Source organism: Odocoileus virginianus, chromosome 12, assembly GCF_023699985.2.
Source record: "Odocoileus virginianus isolate 20LAN1187 ecotype Illinois chromosome 12, Ovbor_1.2, whole genome shotgun sequence".
Classification (NCBI taxonomy): Eukaryota; Metazoa; Chordata; class Mammalia; order Artiodactyla; family Cervidae; genus Odocoileus; species Odocoileus virginianus.
In genome coordinates, this window is record NC_069685.1 from 6,017,150 (window position 1) to 6,033,781 (window position 16,632).

Here is a 16,632-nt window from a genome sequence, read left to right on the forward strand (position 1 = left end):
ATGGGCATACTTTAGGGATTTTCAAAACTAATTTTTCTAGACAAGTACATAATTGGAAGTCACAGGGTGTGCTCCAGTGAGCTAAAAGAAATGCATCCTATATGCCATGAAAAAACAGCCCTTCTATGCACTCCAGACCCTGGTTCCCTCCTATATGCTCTCCAGCCCTACAGTGAGAGGCTTGGACTGGTCTCTCCCCAGCCCATCAGGGCCACAATTATCATCTGACAGTCAGCAGTGTTGCAGTCACCCATAGAAACATCACTGAGGTGAAACACTGACAGATGCTTTCTAGTAACAAGGCAAGGTGGATGGTTCTGTCCTAGAGGAAACCTCCATTCACGATACATCACATGTGCCAATCACGCCCCTGAGCTGAAACGGGAAGGAAGGGAGGAGGCTGATGGCCAACCTGCCCTCTCTACCTGCTCAGAAAGCATCCCTTACCCCACGGCATGCGCACACTCTCTCCCTCTCTCTCCCCACCCTGTCTAGGAAAGCCACCACCACCAGTTTCTCTCTGACCTGATTCAGGAGCTAGAATCTTTGCCAAGCTCCAGGATGTGAGGGTACAAGAATCTACCCATTATGCTACCTAAACACACCCAAGCACTTAAGGAGCATTCATCCAACTTCCTCCAGGAGGCCCCTGGTCACCCCTGCAAGCCTGCAGTGGGGGCAGCCAGGCGAGTACAAGAAGGAACGGTACCTGGTCCATGGAACTTGCGCAAAGGACAGCATGTGTGGAGAACTGGCTAAAATCCAAAATCCTGTTGGATGAAGATATCTGTCATACTAGCTTTTGATCTGCTTGATGTACAATGAATCAGAAAAAGGAAAATGAGTTTAAAATCATATAATCTGCATTAATAGCAAGGAAAAGGCTTTTGAAATTAATGGTAATTCAACACAGCAAGCATAAACCTAGGGTGGAAAAGAGAACAAATAATGAAACTCTAAGCTTGCTAAGTCATCCTAGGTTAAGCAATAAAAGAACAAAACCAAGAAAAGGTACAGACTGAACAGTACCAAGATCCTTATGCAGCTGCTCAGCCTCTGCTTCTTAAAAAACAAACAGCAGTCAGCACGGAATAACCCAACGGCACACAGCCATGTACTCTGTACTCTTTCCATGAGAAATGCCAGCAAGTGGAATTTACACTGTAACTTCCTCATACATTCCTAAATATATTCCTATGTTGATTTTTTTGTTTTTTAATTCCTGCCTGTTTTACTTCATTCCCTTCTTTATACATCTCTCACTAGGCCCTGGCGAGCAAGAGTCAGTCCCAGGCTCGGTCCCTGTAGATACCAGTGTCATTTACATAAATATCAGTGGGCCTCTGTTTTCCCACTGTTGTTGTTCAGTCGCTAAGTCATGTCCGATTCTTTGTGACCCCGTGGACTGCAGCATGCCAGGCTTCCCTGTCCTTCACCACCTCCCGAAGCTTGCTCAAACTCACGTCCATTGAGTCAGTGATGTCATCCAACCATCTCATCCTCTGTCATCCCCTTCTCCTCCTGCCTTGAATCTTTCCCAGCATCTTTTCCCAGCATCGGGGTCTTTTCCAATGAGTCAGTTCTTCACATCAGGTGGCCAAAGTATTGCAGCTTCAGCTTCAACACCACTCCTTCCAATTAATATTCAGGATTGATTCCTTTAGGACTGATTGGTTTGATCTCCTTACAGTCCAAGGGACTCTCAAGAGTCTTCTCCAGCACCACAGTTTGAAAGCATCAATTCAATATACTCGACAAATTCTACTCTGCACCAGGTTCAATGCTAAGTACAAGGCATACAATACAGAACAAGTCGAGCATGGGCCCTGTTCCCAACGTGTGCGGGGTCTTTAAAGATGAAGCTTAGGTATGAAATCAACAATCCCTTTAAGTTCTCACACTTTTGACTCTACTCTTCTCCCTCTTTCTTCTGGTTCCCAAGGCACTAACTTCAACGTTTTCATTTCCATTATTCACGACCTTTAATCCCCCCACAACAGTCACTGGCACATGAAAAACTTGTTTTCTGGCACAGAAATTTAGCCAGATGGGTTCACAAGGCAAGAAGGCGGAAAATGCAGCAGAGGGATTCTGTAAAAATCAAGGCCTCAAAAGAGGGCAGCGCCTCTAGCCATGTTTCAGATGAGCCCAGGATCAGAGTAAAGGCTACGGGCGGGGCGGCGGGTGAGGACAAAGAGCAGAGAAGCAGTGAGAGAAGCTCCTCCTCCTCACAGACGGGAACCCGACCCCTGACAGTCTGGTCATTCGATCCTGATTGCTTAATGAAAGTGTACAAATCAGCAGATATTACGGCTGAGCATTACAAGTGTCCCTAATTATGACCAAGCAGATGAAAGCCTTAAAAAAAAAATCACACTTCACCTCACTGAAAGGGTTCCTGGCACACCAGTAATTAAAACACCTCAGTTCCCAACCACATTAGAAACATGGTAATTATCCTCGTGCGAAATTTGCTTCATAACACTTGAAATGCTTCAAATCCTAGGATGACAACAGAATATAAACAAAAAGACCACAGATTAATAATAAGGCTTCTCTGTCCGTGGCTCTGCTGATGCAGCTCAAAGTTAAGAGCTCCCCCCTTTGGGAACAGGGAGCATTAACAGTCCCCAGAAGAAAACCCACGGTTATCATTACAATAATATTAGCAGTACTTCATTTTTTTTGAGTCATTACTATGTGCCATGCCTGTACTAAGTGCTTTGTTACAAGACCCAAGCTCAGAGAGACTGAGTAACTTGTCAAAGGCCACCCAGACAGGATGTGTCAGAGTATGGAACCAAACCCCAGTCTTCCCGGCTCCAAAATTCATACCATTCATCACTACACTGCCACTAAAGATTAATGCTGAAGGAAGGGACAGTGGCAGGAGAGAGAAGGAGCTGGCAACTGCAAACATCTTTCTTTTTCCAAAGCACATTTTATGAGATTGAATATCATTACAGCCACAGAACTTGAAGGCTCAACCACAAGAGAAGCCCACAGAGAATTCCGCAGAATTCCCCAAACAAGTATCAGAAAACCTGCCTTCTCATCCAAGGCTGGTAAAATCTGAACAAAGAGAAATGGCATGAGGAAAAAAGTGATTCATCAAAAAGGTGTCTCCAAGGGACTTCCCTGGTGGTCCAGTGGTTAAGAATCCACCTTGCAATGCAGGGGATGCAAGTTTGATCCCTGGTCAGGAAACTAAGATGCCACAAGCTTCAGGGCCACTAAGCCTGCAGCACAACTACTGAGCCTGCGCACTCTGGGGCCCAGAAACCACACTAAAGAGCCTGTGTGCCCCAACTAAGGCCTGATGCAGCCAAATAAATAAATACACACAACTACTGAGTCAGCGCACTCTGGGGCCCAGGAACCACACTAGAGAGCCTGTGTGCCCCAACTAAGGCCCGATGCAGCCAAATAAATAAATACACACACACACACACACAACTACTGAGCCTGCGCACTCTGGGGCCCAGGAACCACACTAGAGAGCCTGTGTGCCCCAACTAAGGCCCGATGCAGCCAAATAAATACACACACACATATAAGAGACGGTGTCTCCCTGAGGAAGAGCCATGAGTTGTCCAGTGAACACAGACTGTGCACCTGCCATGTGCTGTCTCCAAGCTACCGCCCTGGTCAGAATCTCCAGGTTCCTCCAAGTGCTAGAAGTGAGAGGCAAACCTCTAAACAAGGACGAGAACCTGCACACCGTGAAGGGGAAACGAGCAGCACTGACAGGATCTTCTCCAGGAGCGTCTGCCTCCAGGGCTCCTCAATCCGTAAAGACTGCTCCGTGTGACAGTCCTCCCACCCCAGGCCCTGGTTCAGCTGCATTACAGCGGGAACAGTTACTGCCGTTCGCTCACTGGGTCACGTCCGACCCCGCTCACTCAGCCACGTCTGACTCTTGGCTAGCTCGGTCAGGTCCAACTCTCTGCAACCCCATGGACGGCAGCACGTCAGGCTTCCCCATCCTTCACTGTCTCCCGAAGTTTGTTCAAACTCACATCCATTGAGTCGGTGATGCCATTCAACCGTCTCATCCTCTGTCACGCTCTTCTCCTCCTTCCTGGTACAGTGGGAACAGTACCAGCTTCAAAACACTGAGTTTGAAATATTTCTTTCCAACACAGAAAACTCACAATCTTTCTTAGCAGCTCTTTTCCTCAAGAGGAAAAATACTCATGGCCCCAATACCTCCAAGAGCAAGAAAGGGCTGTCACAATTCATCAAGTTTCAACAGGGCCTTGCCTCATCTTTGAAGAACTCAGAAGTAAGAAAACACGTCATGGCCTAGTGGAGTCTTCTAAATCTAGCTTCAAATCCCAGCTCTGCCACCTAGTAAGTCGATGAGTTTAAGCATAGTACTTAACCTCTTTTGGCCCCAATTTCCTCAGTTTCAAAACAGGGATGATAAACTCCCATCTTAACGGAATCTTGTGGGTGTTACGTGAGAGCAGACTTTTCACCCCATTGGGGTACTTGCCCTGCCTACAGCTCCTTCTAAAGGAAACTGGTAATATTCCCAACCAATGTTTGGGGACAGCCCTTGGCAATGATATTCTGCACGCATGCACACACATGGGTGCACACGTGCATGCATGCATGCGCACACACACACACACACATACACACACTCCACCCACCAAAATCTGAGACTGACGGGACCAGGAGCGGGAACTTGATCTAAACACAACTAATCCCAATTTGGCCTTCAACCATGGCTTAATCTCAGAGGTGATGGTTAATTAGCTCAGCCATTCCAGTCCTCTTGGAGAGTCGAACCTGAAGTAGAGGCTGCTGTCAGCATGGAGTGAAGCAGAGACACCCCAAGACAGAAGGGTAAGGTGGAGAGAAGCAGGGTTAACGGTGAGGGCAGACATCCAGAATGACAGTCCACAGCCCTCAGCACAGGCTTCCAGAACCAGTGGGAGCCAAACACCTTCTAATCCCAGCCTCCAGGTGCCCAGTTCCCTGCCCTTCCTGCAGCGGGCTGCTGCTTTTGTCCTCGGCTCTAACAACAAACTTGCTATGACCTGAAGTTCCTTGTGAGCAGAGGTAACAGGTTAGGAGCCGGTACCCATCTGAGAGAGAGGCAGAGATCCATTCACCAGACAGCTTCACAGGGCCTCGCTGAGCAGACTGGGAGAAAGAACACGATTCATCTGACAAAGAAAGGCTTCAGATGCCTTTCAGAGAGCCAGGCTAGGCAAGGAAACAGCCCAAGGAGGGCGCCCCCGTTATGATGGGCATATGATGTCTTCAAGAAGTTCCATGAAGTGAAACACCAAATCACGTCCCAAAGCCCTCATACCTCTGCCATCATTAAGGGGGAAAATAATACTTTCATGCTTCTCAGGGTTGAAATGAAGAGCAAGGTTGCTGGTTTTCTCTTTGGGATAAATTTTTATTATGGCGTTGAAAAACACAAAGCCAGTCACCCAAGCCCCCTCAAGGCAAAAACCAAAACAAGACCAAAAAATCTTAAAGCAAAGCCTCCCTCCTCTCTCCACCCAAATATGTAATTTAGGGAATGACATTCCAAATAACGTGCCGCATCGACCACACAGGAGCCACCGCACGAAGCCTTCCCCGACACCCGCCTCCTCCAGCCTGGCCTCCAACCCCATGCCAGCCCGTCTGGAGCACCTCCGGGGTCCTTTTCCATTTATCATTTATTTCCTTATCTGGCTTGCAAGTCAATCTGTTCCATTTCATGTCTGTGTCTTAAACATGTGAGTTGTAGATTTTAACAGCAGGGACAGGAGCTGCAGCAGACACGCTGATGTCCTTTTCACACAGCCCACTACAGGGCCTCTCTCCAATCCGCACGTGACAGAGCAGGGTTGTTTGCTGCATATTTAAGAGAGGCAGCAGACGAAACTTCTGAAAAGCAACCTTGGGGAGGGAGACAGGGGTACACCAGCAGGTCGCGTGTGATTTATCCAGACTTACTTTTCCTCGGTCCCTGGTGGCTCAGACGGTGAAGAGTCTGCCTGCAATGCAAGAGACCCAGGTTCAATCCTTGGGTCGGGAAGAACCCCTGGAGAAGGGAATGGCCACCCACACCAGTGTTCTTGCCTGGGAAACCCCGTGGACAGAGGAGGCTGGCGGGCTACATACAGTCTATGGGGTCACAAAGAGTTGGACACTCTTCCTTAGACCACTATTCAGCTGAGCTTGAAAACTGTTGTTCCTGGGAGCTTTTCTTTCAGCCACCAAAAGACCAAGGTTCAAAGCAGCTGCTGTTTTGACAAAGTATTCACTTCTCATGGGTAAAGCCACTGGCGTGGGTCCACCGGATACGTTATGAGAAATCCCTGGGATAATGCTTAGGCCTCTGTTTTGAGCTCCATGGATTTCAGCCTATTCTCTCAGTGCACAAGATTCAATGCCTTCCTGGCGCTGAAGGCAACAGCTCAAGGTGATGAGCAGTGAATCACAACAAACTTCATTGAGTGTTTTCTTGCAGCCTATAAATAAAATCAGAATCTCTGAGGTCTGAACATCTCAAGGTTATTCGTTTCTAAACCACTCTGGGAAGGATAAACACACAGTCAAAAGACAGGTGGTTTATGATGAACAAAATTTCTTAACGCCTAAAAATTCCCATTTTAATTCCCAGGGACATTACACTCAAGTACTGTAGACCTCCAACTTTTTACTCCCTATGTTACCCTCCCAAAGCTCCTTTTTCCAGCAGGGTTTAGAAAGAAACAGAAGTGAACAACAAAACCCCAGCTGCAAGGAAAAGCTCGGGTTCTGAATTATTTTTAAATGATTAAGTGGATAAAATGGGTTGAAGAGATCTAATTCCTCATTAATGCACAAAGAAACTTTCAAACATTTACACAACAAATGGCACATAACATTTCAGGGATCTTGGTCACTTTAAGCAGGGGTTATCAGTTTGTTGGGAATATCTGCGTAGGCCCTCTCCTCTGACCCCGAATCCCCCGGCTCAAGGATGAGACCTGCAGCCAAGCTGGTGTTTAGGTGAGCCTGGCTGCTCTGCTCACCTTTGCTGACTGGGTTGAGCCCATCACATTTTCTCCTCTAGGAATTCAAATCAGGACTAGAAAATGCTAAATGAGTTTCTCTAGTTGTTTCCATCACTGGGACACAAACTCAAGAGGTATAAAGCAGCCCAGTTTAGCTACAAGGAACAAAAGCCAGTTTAGGAAGAGAAAGAAAGAAAGCGCTGAGCAGGCATCCCAGTTCCTGGTCTGAGGGCAGGCTCAGCTGAAGTTCCTTAAGGTACCAGACTCCTTCAGATAAATTTCCCTTTTGTTTAATCTGGCTCCCTAAGTGGCACAAGTGGTAAAGAACCCGCGTGCCAATGGAGGAGACATAACAGGCCCAAGTTTGATCCTTGGGCTGGGAAGATCCCCTGGAGGAGGAAACGACAACCCACTCCAGTATTCTTGCCTGGGAATTCCCATGGGCAGAAGAGCCTGGTGGGTTACAGTCCATGGGGCTGTAAAGCGTCAGACACGACTGAAGCAACTTAGCGTGCAGAGGCTGCTCTTGATTGTGAACTATTTCAATTGGGGCTAGGGCTACAACGGCATAAGCACAGGGTAAGTAATACTAGACTCATCCTTCAGCAAGTGAAAATAAGACAATCATCAAAATTCAGAGTCCAAAAGACAACTCTGATCAAAAAAGATGGAGCTGACAAGTCATTCGAGAATTTGATTCTTACTTCTGTCATGTATTTATTATAGCATCTCGGTTCAAAATCAAAGAGCCTCAAGTTTCCATGTGTCAAATGGGAAACACTTCGCTTCCAAGGTCAATCCTTGCTGTCCTCCCTGTCCCCAACCACACTGACACACAGCAGCGGCCGGGATCTCTTGCGTCTTCCCTTGAGTGTTAATTTGCTCACGTTAAGCTTTTCCTCAAAAGCCTGCAGTGGCTTCCAACTGCTTGACGTGTCAAATTAAAACACCCCAATAAAGTGTTGAATCCATTAGTTTTGCATTATCCAACCACTGTCATAACCCATTATGCCTCAAGCCACAGCTGGTCTTAGAGTCAGCTCTCGTGTTCATCATCCCACAGTCACTCCAAGCTGAAAGCATGGCACTTCCCAGTGCTTCCTCTAGGAAGCAACACTTTATACCATTTATCTTTTAATTTCTATAGGTTGAATTCCTTCTCTATATAATAAGGAGGCTGGGAATTGACCACTGGCTTTTAGTTTTTTTTCTGCCTTAACTCATATAAGACATGTGGCAAGATTACAAAAAAAAACGACATTATAACATATGAAAACAAGATAAACTATGTCATACTAACTGAATAGAATACCCAGAAAGAGACTGCTATTGGCTTGGCTGGCACCGTGGCAGAGGTAGGACCTGAGCTAAGCCATGAGGTGAGGAAGGTCACGGATCAACAGAAGGATGTGTGCTTACATCACCTAAGTTTTCACTTACTTTGTGTCGGTTGTTGACAAAAGGTGTTAACAAATGGTGTTAACCTTTAGGAAAAATTCATATGAAGAGACGGTACTGGGAAGGAGGAAGAAAGGAGCTATTCTAAAAATCTATTGAACACTTATTCAGAAAGGTGTCTAAAAGGCAAAAGATAGTGTTAAAGGCGGAACCCAGCGGTGAGAGGATGCAGCCCACGGCATCTAGCCTCTGAGACCACGGCTGCTTTGCTCACACTGCACTCCCAGACCCTAAGAGCCCCTTGCTGAGTACTCAACAAATACCTCTCGAGAGAATACACAAATATACCCATACCTTTAAGGACTTCTGATGTTTTCAACGGAGAATAAAGGAAAGAGAACATGTTGTCCTTCCTCCCCAGGATTCCTAACAAACATGGAATCAAATTCCCTTAAAGGCAGTCCTCCGAGGGATAACCTCACACAATAACATTTTATACAATAAATGATCAAATCCCACCATGTTAACAAGCAAACAAATCTGTCACGTGTCTCATTGTCTGTGCTGATGTATTAGCCAAGGATGAGCCTTTTAATAAAAAAGAATAAGTCCCTCCACAGTGGGAAGCCCAAATCTCCTGATACACAGGCGGGCCTTCGCATCATCAGTTTGCAGTTGGTCGAATCTGTGGATGCTGGAACCCTGGTTCGGAGGGTGGACTTTACAATGGCCATTTTATTAAAGGGACTGAAGCATCTGTGGGTTTTGGTATCAGCGGGGGGTCATGGAACCAGTCCCTCATGATACCCAGGGACAACTGTATATATGCATTTGTTTCAAAGTGCCACTTCCTCTTAAGTTGATTTTCCTCTCCAACTGCCTCAACTATAGGCAACTGTCACAGACACCAGATCCATGCAGTCCAAACGACAAACAGTTCCCTTAAACCAAATGTATTACCATGGCAACAAAGGGACCACATTTGCCATTCTCTACCTGCCACACCCGATCAATTATTTAACATGCCCACACTACAGTGACACTGTATAAAACGATCGTGCTCATTAGCAGCAAGACTCAGCTCTGGGGAAAACCACAAACATCAGACAGCTAAACTGGTCACAAACCAAACACGTGCACACACATAAACCCACCTTGACGGTGATGCCAGAGATCACAGTGCAAAGGGAAGAGGGAGAACTAAATGTTCTTAAATTTCAGCTTCCACTTTAGAAAGATATGAGAACCCAAATCCCCCAGTTCTTTTTTCTCCCCCTTAAAAAAGAGAAACGCATAAAATGACATTATAAATAAAATGACTATAGCAATGTTATCAAAAGGTGCCGAAAACAGGATGATTAGATGAGAAGATCAGAGAGCCAAAGGATGAGATTTATCTTACACGTGTATGGTTCTGGCTTTGGGTTTTGTTCTGTCCCAGGTTCTGGCTCATCTCTCATTAGGAAAACAGGCAGGGGACTGGAAAATTGGATATCGAGGCAGGGTGTGCACGGCAGCTGGAAGCCAGCTGGGACCGTCCTCTGATCCAGCCTGGGGAAGCCTCTACAGACTGCCCCCAGGGAGATTCCCGAACAGAAAACTGAACACAGCCACCTGGCTCGGTGGGAGAGGAATGTGTCTCTCATCAAGAATAACCAGAGATTAAGTTCATGCAGGGCTTCCAAAACCTTAAGGCCAATACAACCACACCTAACAGTCTACCTTGCGCCATCCGGTGGGTCTAACCCAGACAGGGGCTGGGATAGGGTGGCCCCAGTGCCTGTGGCCACAATGCCCTGGGAACAAGGTTGTCCTTGAAAGCTAGAATTAGCATTGCAGCTGGAATGGAGGATAAATGGCTTTGACTGACTATGTTGTGGTCTTTCTTGTCACCCCTTGGCAAGAGGAAAGAGAGAAGATTCTAACATATTTATATTAAACCACAGTCTAATAATGAAGTGAAAGTTGCTCAGTCGTGTCCAACACTTTGCGACCCCGTGGACTAAACAGTCCATGGAATTCTCCAGGCTATAATACTGGAGTGTGGGTAGCCTTTCCCACACTCCAGCGGATCTTCCCGACCCAGGAATCGAACTGGGGTCTCCTGCGTGGCAGGTGGATTCTTTACCAACTGAGCTATCAGGGAAGCTTCATCTTTTGATAATGAAAGTTTCACACAAGCAAGAGTTCACATTTGGCTAAAAATAACTGACATGACTCAGGAAGGAAATCTCTAATAACTGACAGATGAGGAAACGTATATAAAAGTTTGAAGAACCCATTTGTACAGAGAGTTCCTATGATGCTCTCCTAGATACAGTCTGCTGTTTTTCTGCTTTGCCAAGATCTAGCTTGCAGAGAGCTGCAGCTAGCAAACTTTTATTCTAGACTACAGAGATGACTTAATAATTTATGAAGATTCTAGTTTTCTAGTACATTAGTCTTTCCACCACAGGTATTAACTTTTATTATTGTAAACACAAGAAAACCTCTTAAAACATTATGATGGACAATTACTTCTCTGCCCACGTGGGGAAAAAAAAACTAAAATTTTGAAAACATAGGAAAAAAATTCACCCCAAATAACTGTTTTTCCCTTTAAAAATCTATCTTTCCTGAGAAAAACATCACAAATACTGAAAATGATGTCTAGGGAGGCCTATTCCCCACAAATTGCTCCTGTAAGTGAATAAATTATCAAGTAAAGAAGCAAAGAATTTAGAGACACTTTACACAGTGGTCCAATTTTATTTATATACCTACATAAAAAAAGAACACGTGCCTTGAAGATCATTTACACAACTAAATGTCTTGCTGATTACCATATACAAAAGCTTCAGGTAGATAACCTCTCACATCTGACAGTACACAGGACGTGAGTTATGACTGCTGTTCTGTCGCAGTAATTGAGTAAATAAATGCCTTTAGACAACTGATCAAATATCTGCCTCTCATTTTCAGTAACTTGACATGCATGCAAATTCATGTTTACAACATATTATGGGACCCATGGAGAACAGTACATTCTAAGAAAGTCCTTTTTAAGCTTTTAGTCTTCCTGCTTCTCTACTCTAATAATCTTGGTTGACAATATAAGAGAGATGACCCATAAATGACATTTGGAAGCAAAGTGGACATTCTTCTCACAGCTACAGCTGTTGGTCAGAGGAAGCACTCTTCCTTCTTGCCACCAGCAGACACTCTCACTTGTCACAGAAGGAAAAATCAGAATGCACTACGGAAAGCTAACAATAATGGTGAACTTGTGCACATTTGCCTTCAGTTCTGTCTATAAATTATTTCTGCCACTTGCAACTTAAATAATCAAAGATTAAATAACAGAAGTAATATGCATCACATTTTAAATTGAAGTTTAGCTGATGTACAATACTACATAAGTTACAGGTGTATAATGAGTCATAATTTTTAAAGGTTATACTCGAGTTATAGTTATTTAAAATATTGTCTATAATCCCTGTGTTGTACAATGTATCTTTGTAGCTCATTTTACATGCAATAGTTTGTACATCTTACCCCACTACCCCTAGAGAGTCCCTCACCCTTCTCTCTCCCCACTAATAACTAGCAGTTTGTTCTGTGAGTCCATTTCTTTTCTATTTACTAGCTTGTTTTATGTTTTTAGATTCAACATATAAGGAATATCATATAGTATTTGTCTTTCTCTGACTTCTTTCACTTAGCAAGAAAATGATTTTAAAAAGCAAAAAATTATAAAATTCAAAATGCCCAACAAAAGCAAACTGATGCTATATAACCATGGACATACACACAGTACACAACCATTAAAGTGGCGTAAGACAAGAGTAACCAAAGTAGATTAGTGGGACAGAACAGAGGGTCCGAGAAGTGCATCCCCACAAATACAGTCAAGACTGTCAACAAACACGTCAAGGCAATCCAGATGTCCAGCCGCGTCCCACTCTGGGACTTCGTGGAATACGGCACACCAGACTCCCTTGTCCTGCACTGTCTCCCACAGTTTGCTCAGACTCATGTCAGTGAGTCAGTGATGCCACCCAACCATCTCATCCTCTGCCACCCCCTTCTCCTCCTACCTTCAATCTTTTCCAGTGAGTCAGCACTTCATATCAAGTGTCTGAAACATTGGGGCTTCAGTTTCAGCATCAGTCCTCTGAATGAATATTCAGGGTTGATCTCCTTTACAACAGACTGCTTTGATCTCCTTGCAGTCCAAGAGTCTTCTCCAACACCACAGCTCAAAAGCATCAATTCTTTGGTGCTCATACTTCTTTATAGTCCAACTCTCACATCCAAACATAACTACTGGAAAAACCATAGCTTTGACTATACAGACACTGGTTGGTAAAGTGATCACTCTGCTTTTTAATACACTATCTAGATTTTTCATAGCTTCCTACCAAGGAGCAAGTGTCTTTTAATTTCATGGCTGCAGTCACCATCTCCAGTGATCTTGGAGCCCAACAAAATAAAAGTTTGCCATTGTTTCCATTGCTTCCCCATCTGTCTGCCATGCACTAATGAGACCAGATGCCATGATCTTAGTTTTTTGAATGTTGAGCTTTAAGCCAACTTCTTCACTGTCTTCTTTCATTTTCATCAAGAGGCTCTTTAGTTCCTCTTCACTTTCTGCCATAAGGGTGGTGTCATCTGCATATCTGAGGTTATTGACATTTCTCCCAAGCAATCTTGATTCCAGCTTGTGCTTCTTCCAGCCCAGCGTTTCTGCATTTAAGTTAAATAAGCAGGGTGATAATATACAGCCGTGATGTACTCCGTTTCTTATTTGGAACCATTCTATTGTTCTATGTCCAGTTCTAACTGTTGCTTCCTGACCAGCATATAGGTTTCTCAAGAGGCAGGTCAGGTGGTCTGGTATTCCCATCTCTTTCAGAATTTTCCACAGTTTGTTTTGATCCACACAGTCAAAGGCTTTGGCATAGTCAATAGAAGAGAACTAGATGTTTTTCTGGAACTCTTGCTTTTTAGATGATCCAGTGGATGTTGGCAGTTTGATCTCTGGTTCCTCTGACTTTTCTAAAACCAGCTTGAACATCTGGAAGTTCACGGTTCATGTACTACTGAAGACTGGCTTGAGAACTTTGAGCATTACTTTACTAGCGTGTGAGATGAGTGCAATTGTGTGGTAGTTTGAGCATTCTTTGGCATTGCCTTTCTTTGGGATTGGAATGAAAACTGACCTTCTCCAGCCCTGTGGCCACTGCTGAGTTTTCCAAATTTGCTGGTATATTGAGTGCAGCACTTTCACAGCATCATCTTTCAGGATTTGAAATAGCTCAGCTGGAATTCCATCACCTCCACCAGCTTTGTTCATAATGATGCTTCCTAAGGCCCACTTGACTTCACATTCCAGGATGTCTGGCTCTAGGTGAGTGATCACACCATCGTGATTATCTGGATCGTGACACTCTTTTTGTACAGTTCTTCTGTGTATTCTTGCCACCTCTTCTGAATATCTTCTGCTTCTGTTAGGTCCATACCATTTCTGTCCTTTATTGTGCCCATCTTTGCATGAAATGTCCCCTTGGTATCTCTAATTTTCTTGAAGGGATCTCTAGTCTTTCCCATTCTATTGTTTTCCTCTATTTCTTGATTGCATTGATTGCTGAGGAAGGCTTTCTTATCTATCCTTGCTATTCTTTGGAACTCTGCATTCAAATGGGAATATCTTTCCTTTTCTCCTTTGTTTTTTGCTTCCCTTTTTTCACAGCTATTTGTAAGGCTTCCTCAGACAGCCATTTTGCTTTTTTGCATTTCTTTTTCTTGGGGATGGTCTTGATCCCTGTCTCCTGTACAATGTCATGAACCACTGTCCATGGTTCATCAGGCACTCTATCAGTTAATAGTAAAACCTAAACAATATGCATAGGTTCTAACTGTTCAATTACTTCAGCTATGCTATAAATTTTTCACAATAAAATTTTTCATAATAAAATATTGAAAAACATGATGTTAAAAGTTTATTTTTTTATCTTTTTTTGCTTTTATTTTGAATTGGGGGGAAATTGTTTTACAATGTTGCATTGGTTTTTGTTATACAACAACATAAATTAGCCATAATTATACATATATCACCTCCCTCTTGAGTCTTCCCCCAGCCCTTCCCACCCCTCTAGGTCATCGCAAAGCACCAAGCTGGGCTCCCTGTGAGTTATAACAACTTCTCACAGTTACCTACTGAAAAGTATATTTATTGACATGGAAAGAATACTTGTGTGTATACACACACACACACACGTATAGTTAAATATAAACAGCAAGATATAAAACAGCATCTATAAAATTACTGTATTCTAGTTTTTTTTAAGGTAAACACATGCACAGAAAAAGGGCTGGAAAGATAACCACAATTTGCAGGTTGGTGCATCTGGTAATGACATTCTAACTCTACTTCACAGAGACAATGTGTTCTCCACTTGTAAGATAACAAAGCACTGGCAGTCCCCCAGATTCACCTAGGCCACCTTATTTATAATGCCCAACTGAACAGCACATGTGTACTTCACAGTGAAGGAAGTGCTCCTTCCAGAAGCAGCAGCCAGTGAAGCTCTGTCAGATCCAACTAGGTTTCCGGGTCTCTTTTCATGTGTTTCCAAGCACCCTGAATATATCTCTGCCACAGAGATATATCACGTCCAATTCTTGCAACACTATGGACTGTAGCCTACCAGGCTCCTCTGTCCATGGAATTCTCCAGGCAAGAATACTGGAGTGGGTTGCCATTTCCTTCCAAGGGATCTTCGTGACCCAGGGATCAAACCAGAGTCTCCTGTATTGCAAGCAGATTCTTTACCACCGTGTACTTTTTTACAACCATGTATTTTTCCACTAGACCATAAATTCCTTAAAGGCAAGAGCCACATCTTGAAGTTCAAGTATCTCCAGAGATTAAGACAGTATTTAGCACATATGGGACAGCCAATAAATGCTAACTGAATGGAAGAATCAATAATTTAACAAACAGCAGTTTCAAGAGTCTCTCAATACAGAAAGATTCCTTCACCTAGATTCCACTGACTCTGAAATGTGAACAGGTCACTAGAAACTGTTACTGTTGAATTCATTACTACTGTTACCAGAAAAAAAAAGTCTTAGAATGTAAAAATTCTTATAAGAAGATACAACTTTAAATCACTCACATTGTTGTACAGTAGAAAGCAATACAACACTGTAAAGCAATTATCCTTCAATTAAAAAATAAAAGAATTTTTTTTAATTTTTTAAAAAAATCTTTTAAAAAAAGTTTAAATCACTAAAATCCATTCATAGATTGCCCGATTGTCCACGGGAAGAGAAAGAAATTATGCCATGTGACAGGAGAGATTAAAAAACATGCTCAGTAGAAATCACATGTCAATGAGCTGATGGATTAAATAAGTAAGTCATTAACACTAGGGGAAGCTGGCTGAAGGGTATGTGAAAATACTCCATATTACTTCTGCAGCTTTTCTGTAAATCTAAAATTATTTCAAAATAAATAAAATGTTGATGGGTAGGGAGTGGACTGCAACACGCTGAGCAGGACAGCCAAGGAAGCAGGAGGTGTGCAGGGCACAGGAAAGGGAACCTCTCCTTCCGCTTCCCAACCTTGTCCAGGACCAGCCGCACTTTCACACTTTCAGTTATAAGAAAAACATTCAAGCCTCCTAAAAGGTACCTGCCCCCAAAACAAAGATGAATCAATCCTTGACCAAACTGAGTGGCAACGCAGATCACAATATGTCAAGACTGAGAGGTAAAGGAGGGAGGGGGAAAAAAATCTCTTTAAATGTATTTATACCTCCACAAAACACAAGGAGTAACTGTACCAAGCACAGCATTTAAAAAGCACTTCCAGCAGCTCAATGAGAAAGGAGCAGCGCAAGAACAAAGGTGGAGCCCTGGGGTGCAGTCGGCCTCAGTGCTGGCCTCCGACTGGCTGCCATTATTAATTCCTTGCCCCAAACACTGTTTACTCGTTTATCAGCTGAGAAGGACAACAGAGGTAAATTTCACACATGAATAAGCTCACAAATGGTGCTCTTGGTCTCCAAGGGCAGAAGTTACATCTGTTAATGTATTCTGTACTATCCCTGGCTCCCTGCCCCATGGAGGTAAAGAGTTTAACAAATGCTTTCAGTGGTGCCAATGGCGGAGAGATTTTGCCTCCCATCTCATTTACCCTGCTCAAGTAATATTTATTAAATATTCATTTGGACGA

The 16,632-nt window shown here is 43.8% G+C and overlaps 1 protein-coding gene across 8 annotated transcripts in view; it reads right to left on the reverse strand.

The window, feature by feature from the left end:
* The window catches only part of FHIP1A (FHF complex subunit HOOK interacting protein 1A), a 399,036-nt gene that overhangs the window by 175,752 nt on the left and 206,652 nt on the right, over window positions 1-16,632 (reverse strand). The window contains exon 4 of one of the 8 annotated variants that reach the window (XM_070474765.1): window positions 5,968-6,008. The exons of the other annotated variants lie outside the window; for them this stretch is intronic. The gene's annotated coding sequence lies outside the window, so the exon portion shown is untranslated. The remainder of the gene's footprint in view (window positions 1-5,967; window positions 6,009-16,632) is intronic. 8 annotated transcript variants of the gene reach the window in all.